The following is a 17,985-nucleotide window of genomic DNA, read 5'->3' as shown; positions in this document are numbered from 1 at the left end:
CATCACCTGCAAAAATCCCGATTTTACTATTAATATTGTCTGCAAGGTCATTAATATAGAAGAAAGGGTCCCAACACACTTCCCTGGGCACACCTGAAATTACATCTACATCTGACAATGACTCTCCATCAAAGATAACATGCTGCTTCCTCCTATCAAGAAGACCTCAGTCCTGTCACAAACGTCACTTGATACCTCAATTTCATCAAACTTTTGACAACAAGGATAGGTGAGGTATCGAGTCAAATGCTTTTCAGAAATCAATAAATACTGCATCTAACTGGCTGCCGTGATCCAAATTTCCAGTATGTCAGTATGTGAGAAAACTGCGAGTTGGGTGTCACATGATCGATGTTTTCAAAATCTATGCTGATTGGTATGGAGGAGGTCATTCTGTTGAAGATACCTCATTATGTTTGAGCTCAGAATATGTTAATGATTTCAGCTTTTTCTCACCACTGACACAAATACTTGTTTCATTCATCTTTTCAGTGATAAGAGGCAGTTCTGGATTTTCCTTTGTAAACAACATTTGAAAACTGAGTTAAACATTCCATCTTTTGCTTTGCTACCCTCAATTTCAGTTCCTGCCTCCTTAATTAGGGATTGGACAGTAACTCTGGTGCCACTAACAGCCTTTACATTGGAGGGAGGGGGAATGTTATGGCATGGGAATTGTGTAAGTAAATGGGTCTCTTTCATACTATTGCAGAGTATGTACAAGAGATATGAAAATAGCTGAACAGGAAGGGAAGATTAAAGGCCTTGAGGTGGAACTGGATAGTGCTAGGGAGGAACTGATGAGGTTAAGGGGGGTAGCAAGGAACAGAGGGCACATAAAACAGTATCTGACAGTTTCATCACTGGCACAACCAAGAGATTTGCCTCACTAAGGAAGAGGCTCAGGTAGATGAAAGTATAGTCAGTGCTCTACAGACTTTCACAGCAAACCAACAACTTCAAAAAAGTTGAAAGCAGGAGGGAAGTTCTGCTGTTAGGTAGTAGCCATGGAAGAGGTATGGGCCAGATCTTGCAGGTTACAAGTTGTTTCAAGGCCAGTGCATGTCCTTCTATTGCATGGACGAGTTTCTGTTTCAGAACTAGTAAATAATAATAATAATAATAATAATAATAATTTGTGCCTCTAAATGTAGTTGCATGTGTAGAACTAAAAATTTCAGTAATATTAATATTAGCACTATTCATGTGTGTATATATATCTTGTAATCTGACTTGTTCCACACCGTATCGATAACATAATCATGAAAATGATCTACGAAACATCTCATAACCAAAGTAAACTAATCTTAACCAAGTGACGGATTATGATAGTGGGTGAAGCAGGAAACAGTATTGATAGGGATCAGGGCTACAATATTGAATGTGACATGGTAAAAATTGCATCTGCAACAAATCATACAAATGGTGGCTTAGTTTCTTTCATGTGGTATGATTGGCCCCAATTGAACAGCTCTGTCAGGAGGGTCAATATGGAGCTAGATCAGCTGCTTTTGGAGGCTACTTTGTCAAGCATAGGTTTGAGTCCTGTTGATGGTATTGGGTAATGGTAGGTAGGACTTCACAAGACATGGTCTCTGAGTAGGAAAGGGTAAATTGGCCGGGATGATAGCAAAATCTTTAAGGGGTGAGGGGCACTGAAACTCATAGGAGTACATCTTTGTTAGGCAAAGATCAGTGTCCAATGATTCAACATTGAATAAAATTAAGTTTGACGAGAGCTCAGGCAGGAAGGTAGTAGAAATATTAAAATAGCATAAGATTCTAATAAAAATACAGTGAAAAATAATGTTGGTATATTGTATCAGAATATCAGGCGATTAAAAAAACAAAGTAGATAATCTTCTTGTTTGTTTAGAAGATTTAGAAACTGGGGTTGGAATACACTACTGGCCATTAAAATTGCTACACCAAGAAGAAATGCAGATGATAAACAGGTATTCATTGGACAAATATATTATACGAGAACTGACATGTGATTACATTTTCACGCAATTTGGGTCCATAGATATTGAGAAATCAGTACCCAGAACAACCACCTCTGGCTGTAATAACGGCCATGATACGCCTGGGCATTGAGTCAAACAGAGCTTGGATGGTGTGTACAGGTACAGCTGCCCATGCAGCTTCAGCACGATACCACAGTTCGTCAAGAATAGTGACTGGTGTATTGTGACGAGCCAGTTGCTCAGCCACCATTGACCAGACGTTTTCAATTGGTGAGAGATCTGGAGAATGTGCTGGCCAGGGCAGCAGTCTAACATTTTCTGTATCCAGAAAGACCCGTACAGGACCTGCAACATGTGGTCATGCATTATCCTGCTGAAATGTAGAGTTTTGCAGGGATCAAATGAAGAGTAGTTCCACGGATCGTAACACATCTGTAATGTAACATCCACAGTTCAAAGTGCCGTCAATGTGAGCAAGAGGTGACCGAGATGTGTAACCAATGGCATCCCATACCATCACGCCGGGGGATACGTCAGCATGCCGATGATGAATACACGCTTCCAATGTGCGTTCACCGTGATGTCACCAAACACGGATGTGACGATCATGATGCTGTAAACACAACCTAGATTCATCCGAAAAAATGACATTTTGCCATTTGTGTACCCAGGTTCGTCGTTGAGTACACCATCACAGGCACTCCTGTCTGTGATGCAGCATCAAGGGTAACCGCAGCAATCGTCTCCGAGCCGGTAGTCCATGCTGCTGCAAACGTCGTCGAACTGTTCATGCAGATGGTTGTTGTCTTGAAAACGTCCCCATCTGTTGACTCAGGGATCGAGACATGGCCGCACAATCCATTACAGCCATGCAGATAAGATGCCTGTCATCTCGACTGCTAGTGATACGAGGCCGTTGGGATCCAGCATGGCATTCCGTATTACCCTCCTGAACCCACCGATTCAATATTCTGCTAACAGTCATTGGATCTCAACTAACGCGAGCAGCAATGTCACGAAGCGATAAACCGCAATCGCGATAGGCTACAATCTGACCTTTATCAAAATTGGGAATGTGATGGTCATTTCTCCTCCTTACACTAGGCATCACAACAACGTTCGACCAGACAACGCCGGTCAACTGCTGTTTGTGTATGAGAAATTGATTGGGAACTTTCCTCATGTCAGCATGTTGTAAGTGTCGCTACCGGCGACAGCCTTGTGTGAATGCTCTGCAAAGCTAATCATTTGCATATCACAGCATTTTCTTCCTGTCGCTTAAATTTCATGTCTGTAGCATGTCATCTTCGTGGTGTAGCAATTTTAATGGCCAGTAGTGTAGATGTACTATGCCTGTCTGAATGCCTTATAGTCACAGATATGGAAAAGATAAATCTAGGTGTATATAAGCTTTCAGCACATGTAGGTAGAGACATTATGGAGAGAGAGGAGGAGTTGCCATATGCAAGGTGCTATCCAAAATTTTTGGGACTGGTGCTGCCATCTGTTGAAAACCTTGCATTTGGACTAATGGTCACCATCACCCTCAAAGTAGTTCCCATGTGCATGTACACACTGATCTCAGTGCTTCTGCCACTGGTCAATCGTTTTCTGGAAGTCCTGTTCTTTGAGGGTGTTTATCACCATCAGTGATGCTTCTTGAATCCTTTCTAGAGTGTCGAACCGACGGCCTTTCAACTTGAGTTTCAGTTTTGGGAATAGTGCGAAGTCACAAGGTGCCAAATCTGGTGAGTACGGTGGGTGGGGTACAACCGCCATGTTGTTTTTTGCCAAAAAGATTCCTGGTGAGCAAGGACGTGTGACAGGGTGCATTGTCGTGAAGCAGCAGGCATTCCCTTGACGACAAAGTTTGGGCCGTTGTAGCTGCACATTTGCATGGAGCCGTCACAAAATGTCACAGTAGTATGCAGAATTCACTGTTTGGTTGGGTGGGACAAATTCTTTGTGCACAGTTCCCTTGGTATCAAAGAAAATGATGATCATGCTCTTAAATTTGCTCTTCACCTGTCTCGCTGTTTTGGGTCTTGAAGAGCCCAGGCTCTTCCACTGGGATGATTGTTGCTTTGTCTCTGGGTCATAACCATAAATCCAGCTCTTATCGCTGGTGACAACTGGTGACAAGAAGGTTGGATCATCAGATGCGGTCTGACGAAGGTCCATGCACACTTCAACATGCTGTGCCTTCTGATCGGCAGTCAAGATCATTGGCACTAATTTTGCGGCGACATGATGCATGCCCAATTCATCAGTCAACATTCGTTGACATGTCCCGTAGCCAATACCCTCTTCATCCACAAGGTCTTGAATGGTTCGACGTCGATCCTCACGAACCAATTGTTGAAGTTCGGCAACAATGTCTGGTGTTGTGCAGCTGATGGGCCTTCCAGTGTGAGCATCATCTTCAATGTCTGTACGGCCGGCTCTGAACCAAGCATGCCACTCAAACACATGCATCCGGCTCTTGCTCTGTCCACCAAACACTTGTTGAATCATTGCAAGGGTCTCTGTAGCACTTTTCCCGAGATTCACAAAGAATTTGATACACACACGCTGTTCTGTTCACGGATCCATTGTAAAATCACGACACACCAAACACAGAGTATTACGGAAATCACTGTGGACATGCAACACGTCCTCCCAGCTGAATGCCACTCCGCACACTGACTCATCTGACATGCAGCTCTCGCCATCTAGCGGTGGAAAGATTTACTACTCCTTTCCAGATGGCAGCGCCAGTCCTGAAAATTTTGGATTCCATCTCGTACGTTAAAGTTTATTATAGTGTGAAAAATTTAGAAACTAAAAAACTTTGTATACAGTAACATACAGAAGCATGTGCATGTAAGCTTAAACTAAATATTGGTACTTTTATAATGGTAGCTCCGTATTGGTCCCCATTAGGAAATTTTCAGCTATTTCTGAAAAACTTGAATTTTTTGTTTTGATACCTGTCAGAGGGGGGAAAGCAAATTATCGTTTGTGGTGATTTCAATGTAGATTTTCTGAAAGAGTCCAATAGAAAGCTTGACCCTGAAGTATTACTATGTTCTTTCAATTTGTTACCACTTCCTGCTAGATAATGTTTTTATAGACCAAGATAAATTTAATCAAATGGAAACAATCCCTGTTAAGAATGGTCTGTCTGATCATGATGCACAGGTAGTTAAGTATATGACATAGCTCCATACAGTAATGGAAAACAGCCCTCCAAAATAGTGTGTTCAATTAACGATTTAACAAATCAAAATTTTAGGGAAAGCTTGCAAACAGTTAGACTGAGATGAGGTGTACTGGTAACATGATGCTAATTTAAAATTTAACCTATTTCATGATACTTTTGTGAGTATATTTGAAAACAGTTTCCCTAAGACAACAGTGAAATATAATTGTAAGAAACCATCTAAAAAGCCATGGCACTAAAGGGATAAAAATATCTTGTAGACAGAAAAGGGGAATGTATCTTATAGCTAGAAGCAGCAATGATCCAGAGACAGTGAAAACATATGAAAACTACTGCACTGTATTCAGAAAAGTCATTAAAAAGTTCAGAAGTATGTGCACTGTGTCTGAGATATGCACCTCTGATAATAAAATTAAAATAAATTTCGAATATTGTTAAAAGGAAAACATGGCAACCGAGAACACAGGAAGACTGTATTTCTATCAAAGTCAATGAAAAGTTTGTCAACAACAAGTCATAAGCAGAAAACGTTTTTAATAATCATTTTTAAGTGTTGCAGAAAAAATAGGATCCCGCTATTCATTGGAAAATGCAAGGCAGCATATGGAAGAGGCAATACCTATGCAATTTGATAAAAGTGAAATTAGGAAAATAATAAATTCACTCAAAAGTAAAAGCTCATATGGAATTAATGGCATTTCCAAAAGAGTACTAAAAGTTTGTTCCCAATAGATAAGTAGGATACTCGGTCACTATAATAATAATAATAATAATAATAATAATAATAATAATAATAATAATAACCCCCGTGGAGGCCCGGGAAAAGAATAGGCCTCCGGTATGTTCTGCCAGTCGTAAAAGGCGACGAAAAGAACAAACCACTAATAGGGCTAACCCCCCTTTTAGTGTGATTACTTGGTTCAGGACAGAACTAAAGAAGCCTCGGACAAGCGCCGTCATGGTCGGGGACGACGCTTGAACCCTATGCCCGCCCACAATGGTAACGACACTGCTAGCCAACTGGAAAATGATTTAAATCCAAATAGAGGTGTTTTGCAGGATATGCTTCCTGCAACCACCCTAGAAGGAAAACAAAGACAGAGGATGAGATGGTCAGATGAAGTTAATCGACACCTCATGTTCTGTTATTACCAAGCAACAAACCTAGGAACCAACACAACTGGATACAGATCACAAGTACACACAACATTTATTACCAGATACCCAGAATTAAAATTTTTAACAGAACAACGACTAGCTGATCAGATCCGTGTAATAATCAAAAATAACAGGATACCCCAGTCAGAATTAGAAAACATCAAACAACAAGTACAACAAATACTAGAACAAAATAATGTGCAATCAGAAGAAGAAGAAGAAAATACAGTAATGGACTCAAACATCCCAGAGCAAACAAACAAAGAACAACACACATCAATTAAACAATCAGAGGAAAACGACATCTTAAGACAGCCACCAGAACAAGCACAAATAGAACACGAAGTGACACACATGTTAGATATAGAAGAGAAATTTCAGCTGACATATATAGAATACAAAGACTCAAATACAGACATTAGACCATTCTTGCATAGACCACCAAATAACCCACAAGTCGAAACAACAATAACAACTATCAACACAATCATACACAACAAAATAAATGAAAATACAACAATGGAAGAGTTACAACTACTGGTTTATGTAGGAGCACTCACTACACTAAATATACACACTAGGCAGAGATCAGAACCAACCAACACACAGAAGAAACCCACAAAACCAGCATGGCAACACAGGCTACAGATCAGAATAGAAAAACTGAGAAAAGACATCGGACAGCTAACACAATTTATAAGAAATGAAATATCAGACAAAAAACGAAAAAGGTTAGGTAAAATCTCACAACAAGAAGCAATGGAGCAATTAGATGAAAAGAAGCAGAAGTTACAAGCATTGGCCAAACGACTTAGAAGATACAAAAAAAGTGAAAATAGAAGGAAACAAAACCAAACATTCAACACAAACCAAAAGAAATTTTACCAGACAATAGATAACACACACATTAAAATAGACAATCCACCAAACATAACAGACATGGAACACTTCTGGAGCAACATATGGTCAAACCCGGTACAACATAACAGGCATGCACGGTGGATACAAGCAGAAACAGACTCGTACAAGATGATACCACAAATGCCTGAAGTGATAATTTTGCAACATGAAGTCACCCGAGCAATTAATTCTACGCACAATTGGAAAGCCCCTGGAAATGATAAAATAGCAAATTTCTGGCTAAAGAAGTTCACCTCAACACATTCACATCTAACTAAATTATTTAACAGTTACATTGCAGACCCATACACATTCCCTGATACACTTACACATGGAATAACCTATCTGAAACCTAAAGATCAAGCAGACACAGCAAACCCAGCTAAATATCGCCCCATAACATGCCTACCAACAATCTACAAAATATTAACTTCAGTCATTACACAGAAATTAATGACACATACAACACAGAACAAAATTATAAATGAAGAACAAAAAGGCTGTTGCAAAGGAGCACGAGGATGTAAAGAGCAACTGATAATAGATGCAGAGGTGACATATCAAGCTAAAACTAAACAAAGGTCACTACACTACGCATACATTGATTACCAAAAAGCTTTTGATAGTGTACCCCACTCATGGTTACTACAGATATTGGAAATATACAAAGTAGATCCTAAATTGATGCAGTTCCTAAACATAGTTATGAAAAACTGGAAAACCACACTTAATATCCAAACAAACTCTAATAATATCACATCACAGCCAATACAGATTAAGCGTGGAATATACCAAGGAGACTCATTAAGTCCTTTCTGGTTCTGCCTTGCTCTGAACCCACTATCCAACATGCTAAACAATACAAATTATGGATACAATATTACTGGAACATACCCACACAAAATCACACATTTGCTATACATGGATGATCTAAAACTACTGGCAGCAACCAATCAACAACTCAACCAATTACTAAAGATAACAGAAGGATTCAGCAATGATATAAGTATGGCTTTTGGAACAGACAAATGTAAGAAAAATAGCATAGTCAAGGGAAAACACACTAAACAAGAAGATTACATATTGGATAACAGCGACTGCATAGAAGCGATGGAAAAAACGGAAGCCTATAAATATCTAGGATACAGGCAAAAAATAGGAATAGATAATACAAATATTAAAGAAGAACTAAAAGAAAAATATAGACAAAGACTAACAAAAATACTGAAAACAGAACTGACAGCAAGAAACAAGACAAAAGCTATAAATACTTATGCCATACCAATATTGACCTACTCATTTGGAGTAGTGAAATGGAGTAACACAGACCTAGAAGCACTCAATACACTTACACGATCACAATGCCACAAATATAGAATACATCACATACATTCAGCAACAGAAAGATTCACATTAAGCAGAAAGGAAGGAGGAAGGGGATTTATCGACATAAAAAACCTACATTATGGACAGGTAGACAATTTAAGAAAATTCTTTCTAGAACGAGCAGAAACTAGCAAAATACACAAGGCAATCACTCATATAAATACATCGGCTACACCACTGCAATTTCATAACCACTTCTACAACCCTTTAGATCACATAACATCAACAGATACGAAGAAAGCAAATTGGAAAAAGAAAACACTTCATGGCAAGCACCCATATCATCTAACACAGCCACACATCGATCAAGACGCATCCAACACATGGCTAAGAAAAGGCAATATATACAGTGAGACAGAGGGATTCATGATTGCAATACAGGATCAAACAATAAACACCAGGTATTTCAGCAAGCATATTATTAAAGATCCCAATACCACAACAGATAAATGCAGACTTTGTAAACAACAAATAGAAACAGTAGATCACATCACAAGCGGATGTACAATACTAGCAAATACAGAATACCCCAGAAGACATGACAATGTCGCAAAAATAATACATCAACAGCTTGCCTTACAACATAAACTTATAAAACAACACGTTCCTACATACAAGTATGCACCACAAAATGTACTGGAGAATGATGAATACAAATTATACTGGAACAGAACCATTATAACAGATAAAACAACACCACATAACAAACCTGACATCATACTCACCAATAAAAAGAAGAAATTAACACAACTAATCGAAATATCCATACCCAATACAACAAATATACAAAAGAAAACAGGAGAAAAAATTGAAAAATACATCCAACTGGCTGAGGAAGTCAAAGACATGTGGCATCAGGATAAAGTTGACATCATACCAATTATACTATCAACTACAGGAGTCATACCACACAATATCCACCAATACATCAATGCAATACAGCTACATCCAAACATATATATACAATTACAGAAATCCGTAATTATTGATACATGTTCAATTACCCGAAAGTTCCTAAATGCAATATAACATGTACCGTACAGCAAAAAGGAAGTGACACTTGATAAAGGTCCGCGTCACTCCATTCTTAACCAGACTTCTAAAAAGTCTGAGAAAGTAAAGAAATAATAATAATAATTAATAAGTTAGTTTTTTAATGTGTAATCAATGATTGATTAGTCAGGAGGAAAGCTAATAAATGAAAAGTAAAATGAATTTAAATATCTCATTCACATACACAAATCACTTTCTTAATCTTTTCTACCTTTTTTGTTGTTTGAAGTGAAGATCAGTAGACTGTTAACGTGCTGGAAAAACGTTTAGTTTGCGATCTTAAAATCTCAATGGAATGGAAAATTGTCTTGCCTCACGAGAAACTTCAGATCAGTTCTACATTAATTTCGTGGATATCATGTTGACAACGTAAGAAAAAATGTAGTTAAGCAAAATCTGTAACATGTTATAAATTGGGCACTTATAACCGTTACTATGAAATGAAAGTGGAAATGCCAAATTAAGCAATTATTATTTCACAAAGTAAGTTTTTTATACAGACATCTGACATCTCGAACACTAATCTCACAGTTTTGAACAAAATAAAGAATTGTGACATATTTTGGTGAAACACGTAGAAATTATAGTAATCTCAGCTCGATTCTGGAGTGAAAGAAAAATATCCATAGTAAAGTCATTTCGGTAATCACAATTGCCGAGAATAATGATACAACTAAACAAATTCCTAACAGGAATACAATTTCAGTTCATTTGAAACAAAATGGCATAGGGCAGAGCTGTTTGAGCCTCGCGCTTGCTCTGTTGGTCATGTGTTGTATATGGTCCCCCCAGAGTAATTTCCGGTCCAGCCAGACACCAAGGTATTTGACTTTCTCGCGGAAACTTATTGGTCGTGCATGTAGAGTTATTGGTCTGCAGTATCGGTGTTTGCACAGTTGCTTCGGTCTTCTAGTGAACAGAACGGCTTCGCACTCATCGACGTTTACTCTAACATGGCATTTCTCTAACCAACGCTCAGCCACTCTGAGTGCGGTCTGTAGTCGTGTCGTAATGTTTGATGGTTTCCAATCTTGTGTGAGGATGGCTGTGTTATCCGCAAAGATTGCCATCATTGTGTTGTGTGTGGTTGGGGGATCATTTATGTAAAGGTTAAACAGTAGGGGCCCTAAGATGCTTCCCTGGGGTACTCGCGCATGTATACCACGTTGTGTTGATTGTTTTCCCTGCACGTCAGTGTTGAAACTCCTGTCTGTGAGGTATGAGTGTATGAGATGCACCAGCCCATCGGGGAACCCTGTGTCGCTGAGTTTGCGAATGAGGCCATTGTGCCATAGACGGTCGAAAGCCTTTTCGATGTCCAGGAACACCGCCCCTGTTGCTATGTTTGTGTTGAAGCCATGCGTTATATGTTCAACAACCCGTAAGAGTTATTGTGTTGTGGAGTGGTGATTCCTGAAGCCAAATTGCTCCAGTCTCAGGATGTCATTTGTTATGCAGTGCCTAGTGATACGTTTGAAAATCACCTTCTCAACAATCTTGCTGAGCGAACTCCGAAGACTGATCGGTAATTTTGTGGGAGGCTGTGGTCTTACCCCGGCTTCCTGAACATCAGGACCTTGCCCATCTTCCAATAGGCGGGGAAGTGTTGGTGTTTTAGTATGGCATTCGTTATGTGTTAGGTATTCAGTGGCTTTATCCGTTAACTCCTGGAGGACAGTTTTGAATGCCATAATGACCAGGGGCTATCCTAGCAGCGGAATGCATTATAGCCCAGGAGACTTCAGCTGTACTAACATGTCGAATGTTGTCACGCGATGGTTGGGCTAAAATGCGCGTAACCTCCTGGTCAGTTGCAAGTGTGAACACTGGATCTGATGGTACCAGGTTCAGTGTGAATGACGCTGCGAATGTGCAGGCCATTAGTTCTGCTTTCGCCTCCGCTGAGTATGCAGGTCCGTCAGGCCCTTGGAGCGTTGGGGTGTGCATTTTCTCCCTGGTGAAGTGTCAGACTAGATGCCACACGCCAGGTTGCGCAGTGTCCAGCCCTTCAAGTTTTTGGTTCCACTGTTGTGTTCTATGTGTTTGTATTTTGTGATGTATGATGCCCTGTAGCCTGTTAATGAGCCGTTTGAAGTACGAACACCAGGTATGATGCCATTGTCTCCTGAGGCGATTCCTCATTGAGATTAGGCCCAGGATTTCCTGGGACAGGGCCGCACTGTGTTGTTGCGAGATGCGATCGGGTGTGGTGCCCGCCATTGCGTCCTGGACGGCATTAGTGAGGGTTTCTACAGCCTCGTCGATTTGCGCTGTTTCGTTAATTTCGTGTGTGGGTGGGGTGTGGCTGTCGAGTGTTTCCTTGAACAATGTCCAATTCACACGCCCCTAGTCCAACATCCTGCGTTGTTCCATATGCTGCAGTGTTTTCTCAATGTATAATATTACAGGTTGGTGGTTTGAGGGCAGATTGTTTTCAACGGCAACGTTGAGTGTCGATGTAATGCCCTTGATGAGGGCCATGTCTAATACGTCTGGCCTGTGTTCCCTCTGATAGGGAATGTGCGTCGGTTCAGTCGGCGCTAGTGTAATGTAATTTCTGCCTAGTGAGTGTTCATATAGTTTTTTGCATTGGGATTTCGTATGCGAGAATTTCATTCTGGGTGTTTTGCGTTCAAATCTCCAGCCACTATTACTTGCGGTGAGATGTTGAGTAGTGTGCTAATATTGCATGTTGAAATGCTTTCAGGACTGTTGTATACAGATATCAGTGTAATGTAGGCTCCGTTGAACTTGACCCTGACGGCCATGGCCTCGATTTTTTCCAGTTCAGGGAGCTCTACGTTTGTATGCTCAATGTCTTTGTGTATGACAGTGGCAGTTCCACCTGCCGACACAGTAGCCAGGAAAGTTTATTTGTTTGTGCGATTTAAGCTTAGTCTCGCACAGTAGTGCGACAAGGATTCCCTTGCACCCTAAGAACGCGGCAAATTCTGCCCTTTTGTTGTATAAGTCTGCATTCCAGAACAGGATCTGTGATAGTGTGCGCGGGTTTGCGTTACGGGCTGGGCGTGGTATGTTATTCATGTAAGGGTGTGAAAAAGTGTCATGATGGCAGTGTGTATTACAGCCCAGTATTGCCTGGGTTCGGCACTCATGAGCTTGGTGATGAGTGTAGCGACAGCCATCAGCACCTTGGTAAGGATTTGGACAGTCGTGTGTCGAGGGAGTAGTGTTTCCAATATTCCCCCAGGTGATGTGCTGGTGTTGGGTGTGGCAGCCTGTGGTGCTGTTGCGGAGTTAGCAGCCGCTTGTGCAGGTATTGATGTGTTGTTAGGGGTGGCATTCGTGTTTATGTTTTGTGGCAGAGGTTGAGGCATCTGTGTTACTTCCGTGGTGAGGGGGATAGTGGTGTGGGTTACAGTCTTGATGTCTTGTTGACTGTTTGCCTGTGTGTTAATGGTCTGTTGTTGCTGGGTGACTTCTTGTGGTGATTTCGTGTTCCCCGCCCTGTGCTTTCGTGTTTGTCTATTCTTCCTCTGGACTTGGGGTTATTGTGTGGGTGCTTTTTCCTGTATAGTGTGCATTTCTTCGCATCACATGACTTCCAGGAGTGGGGTCGTGTTGTTTGGGGCATAGGTGTTGGCACCGATGCTTACTGGTTTTCTGGTGTTGTCTGTGGCTGTTGTGTAGCTGTTGCAGCGGTTGTTTTGCGTGCGCTTGAAGGGCGCTGAGGTTCTGTGGCTTGTGCCGTTCCGCCAGGGCATGCAACCATGGCAAACATTACGCCCTTCCTAACTGGGTTCAGCGCTGTCCTTGGGATGTCGTACTGTGCCCTGTGCTTGTCTTGCTTACGCTTCAGCGCCTGTTTGTATATGCTGCACTGCCTGAAATTGGCCGCTTGGGGCCCATTGCAGTTGGCATAGCGTCGTTGGTTTGGCTGTGTTTGTGTGCATGTGTTGGATTTGTGATTGCCAGCACATCCGCGGCAACGAGTTGCCAGTCTAAAACGAAGGGCCGAGTGGCCGAATCGCTGGCAGCTGTTACATTGTTGGCGGACCATGGGTGGTTCGTAATGTTCTAGCTGTACGTCCATCCGCTGAAACCTCTTTATCTGCAAGATGGCACGGGAATCAGCCGTATCGGCCAACTCAACCATGTAGTGTGGTAGCGGTGCGTGTGTGCGGAACCCCGATATCCGGGAGGCACTTTTGCAGCCGAATCCCAGATAACAGAGCACCACCTGTACTGTCTCATTAGGGGTACTGGGATCCACTCCCTTGATCACGTATTGCTGGGTTCTCTCGTCCATCATTCTGTACGTGTAGTGTTCGATCTTCCGATCTTTGAGGAAGGTCAGAAGATCTTTGTATTCATTGTCTGTGGCAACGTACAGTGTGCCCCTATCCCCAGAGTATTTTCCATGTAATGTTCTGTTAATGTGCCTTTCTCCGAATGCAGTGTTAAGGGCACTAAGGTTCCCATAGTTTTGTATAACGACTGGGGGAAACAAGTCTTGTGTTGTGTGGGCTCAGCTGTGACTTTGTGTGCTTTGTTGTTATTCGCCACAGTCGTGTTTGTGCTTTGTTTTGTGTTGTCATTGCTAGCCTGAGGTGTGCTAGTTGGTGTAGGCAACAGCGCCTTTCGGTTGCCTAGCAAATTTGGTTGCTTGCTTGTTTGTGTCGTTTTTCTTGGTTTGTGTCTATTGCCCTCCACCTGCCAGGGCTCTGTGTACTGGTTATCTGGGTCCGCTTCCGCCACTGCTGCCTCGATCTCTTGAGGCTGCGGCGTCGGTGGGACAACGGTACATGACTGTCCAGTGACAGGGGAATGTAGTGTGATGTTGAAAGTCACAGTTTTTGTGGGTGAGATGTCCGCCGTGAAAAGTTCGGTGATTAGCCGGCGCGACCCGAGCTGCTTTTGTGCTTTCGCGCCAAGCCGCCGCCCGTCACTCCCTTGCTTTCGGTAGCGGGTGGGGCGTGAGTTTCGGCGGGTGCAGCATCCTCGCGCCTTTTGTGTTGTGGTCTTGCTGTGGGTAATGGCAGGAGAAGTGGTAGCGGCATCCACCATCACGTACTTGGGACGATTTATTAGGAAGGGAAGGGGGACGACAATTCTGCTTCTCTCGAAATGCGAAGAAAGTGTATGCTGTTCCCTATGGAAGTGGGAGTTCCCTACATTCTAACATGTGCTGTTAGTGCAAGCGCGGCACCTGAAGGAGGTGCGGAAGAAGAATGGCCTGCAGCACGCGGGCGTGATCCCGAGAAGGAGTTCCTAAAAGAATGTGCGAATCACGTTGGGTAACCAGAGGATACCAGGAGCTGCAAGCCGAAGCTCTTTCGCAGCAGTCCGCGACGGGGTGCACGACTTTGTGTCGAAGGGGAGCAGGCTCAACCCTTCGGCACTCGGCCAGTTGCCACTGGGCTGCTACACGGTGAACGACAGACGCTTACTCCCCAGACGACTGGCGGTGGAGCGCTGGTAGCGGCCGGCTGGAGGGGATAGCGGGCGAGCTATGGCTGCTGGCAGTCAGCGGCTGCGCTGCGAGGTCCTCTCCGCTCGGCATCCACCCGACGACTCAGTGCGAGCAAGAAAAGACGAGCGCACATTCTTATATAGGTCAAAATACAGATGATAATGCTACACCGTTCTCATTATCCTGGGTGTACATATTCGCTGACTTGCAGCGCAGTTAATTGGCACAAAGATTAAATTATATCTTTAACTATTGATATTTCAATAGGAAAGGAAAGTAGCACATTATTACGTCGCGGGAAGAGCACAATATTATATCCCTCCCCCCCACATCCCTCAGCTGGGAATTTAAAAACTATTAACAATGTTTTGAAATTATCGTCCATAATAGATTCTCTGATTTGTCATAAATATAAATAAGTATCAGGTATTTCAATTGATAATAGGGTTTACATTCCCTTTACAATGTTCATTATTTAGTTTCCGGTGGCTTTCTATTATTGACATGTGCATCCTCACATTTTGACGACGGCTTTGTTAAATTTCGATGGGCTCACCCATTCAGCAGAGGAGAGTCAGGAAAAACTAAAAAAACACCCAACGTTGGGCGCCAAATATAATATAATAATAATAATAATAATAATAATAATAATAATAATAATAATATATAATTAATAAGTTAGTTTTTTTTTGAATGTGTTATCAATGATTGATTATTCACGAGGAAAGCTAATAAATGAAAAGTAAAATGAATTTAAATATCTCATTCGCATACACAAATCACTTTCTTAATCTTTTTTTCATTTTTTGTTGTTTGAAGTGAAGATCAGTAGACTGTTAACGTGCTGGAAAAACATGTAGTTTGCGATCTTAAAATCTCAATGGAATGGAAAATTGTCTTCTCGCCTCGCGAGAAAATTCAGATCAGTTCTAAATTAATTTCGTGGGTATTGCGTTGACAACGTAACAAAAAATGTAGTTAAGCAAAATCTGTAACATTTTATAAATTGGGGATTGATAACCGTTACAATGAAATGAAAGCGGAAATGCCAAATTAAGCAATTATTATTTCACACAGTAAGTTTTTTATACAGACATCTGACATCTTGAACACTAATCTCTCAGTTTTGAACAAAATAAAGAAAGAATTATGCCGTATTTCGGTGAAACATGTAGAAATTACAGTAATCTCAGCTCGATTCTGGAGCGAAAGAAAAATATTCAAAGTAAAATCATTTCGGTAATCGCAATTGCCAATAATAATGACACAACTAAACAAATTCCTGCAGGCAGGACACAATATTACACTACATCTGTAGTACCTCACTGAAACAGGACATCTTTCCAGATAGACTGAAATATGCTATTATTATACCATTGCCTAAAAAAAAGGATACGTCTGATGCTAACAACCGCTGCCCAATGTCACTTTTGACAGCTTTATTAAAAATTCTTGATAAAGGTAATGTATCCTAGAGTAGCATCGTATATTTGTAAAAATGAAGTACTAACAAAATGTCAGTTTGGTTTTCAGATAAGAGAAAAGGCTACACATGCTTTCACTGATCAAATATTAAATGCTCTGAATAACCAAACATCACCTACTGGTATATTCTGTGATCTCTTGAAGGCTTTTGACTGTGTGAATCATAAAATTCTTCTAGATAATTTAAGTATTGTGGTATAAGTCAGACAGTGCACAAATGGTTTAATTCATATTTTACTGCAAGACTGCAGAAGGGTGAAATTAACAGTACAGATATTCTACACAAATCAGCAGAATCCTCTAACTGGGGAGGTATCAAGAATGGTGTCCCTTATAGTTCTTAATACTGTATTAGTGACTTTTGCTGATGATACAACAGTAATCACACCCAACAAACAAGAATCAGCTGAGGAAATTGTAAATAACGTCTTTCAGAAAAATTAAGTGTTTCTCTGCAAATGGACTCTCACTGAATTTTGAGAAAACACAGTACATACAATTTTGTACTGCAAATTGCATAACATCATTGACAAATACAAACTTGGAACAGTAGTCTATTGCTAAGACAGAATATTCAAAATTTCTGTGCACTGATGAGAAACTGAACTGGAAGAAACACATTGATGATCTGCTGAAACAGTTAGGTTCTGCCACTTACACTATTAGGGTGATTGCAAATTTTGGTGATAAACATACCAGTGAATTAGTCTACTATACCTGTTTTCATTCACTGATTTCATATGGCATCATATTTTGGGATAATTCATCATTAAGAGAACAAGTATTCATTCCACAAAAGCGTGTAATCAGATTAATAGATGGAGCTCATCCGAGATCACCTTGCAGACATTTATTCAAGAACTGGGGATATTCACAGTACCTTTGTAATACATATATTCTTTTATAAAATGTGATATTAATAACTCATCTCATTAGAAAAATAATTGAGAAATGCAGAGCTACAACACTAGAAGAAAGGTTGATCTTCACTTTTCTGGGTTAAATCTGATTTTGGCACAGAAACGGGTGAATTATGCTGCCACAAAAATCTTTGATCATTTGCCAAATAGCATTAAAAGTCTGACAGATAGCCAACCAACACTTAAAAACAAATTAACAGAATTTCTGAATGACAACTCCTTCTACTCAACAGATGAATTTTTAGATGCAAAGTACTGTAGTAAAAGAAAACTTACCTATGTTAAACTGGCATGTTCGACATCGTTATGACATGTCGTATTCATGATCTAGGGAACAAGTATTAATGTAATGTAATATCTGGTGGTGGATTTCACTCTTTATGTTAGGAGTTTGTAAATGTGGTTCTAAATTTGGACAGGTGGCTGTCTCTAACATCTTGCCTCATCTTATGATTGTGGCAAGAAAAAGTGAATGACAGG

This window comes from Schistocerca nitens, chromosome 4 (genome assembly GCF_023898315.1).
Source record: "Schistocerca nitens isolate TAMUIC-IGC-003100 chromosome 4, iqSchNite1.1, whole genome shotgun sequence".
Classification (NCBI taxonomy): domain Eukaryota; kingdom Metazoa; phylum Arthropoda; class Insecta; order Orthoptera; family Acrididae; genus Schistocerca; species Schistocerca nitens.
Note: the sequence above shows the minus strand (reverse complement) of the source record.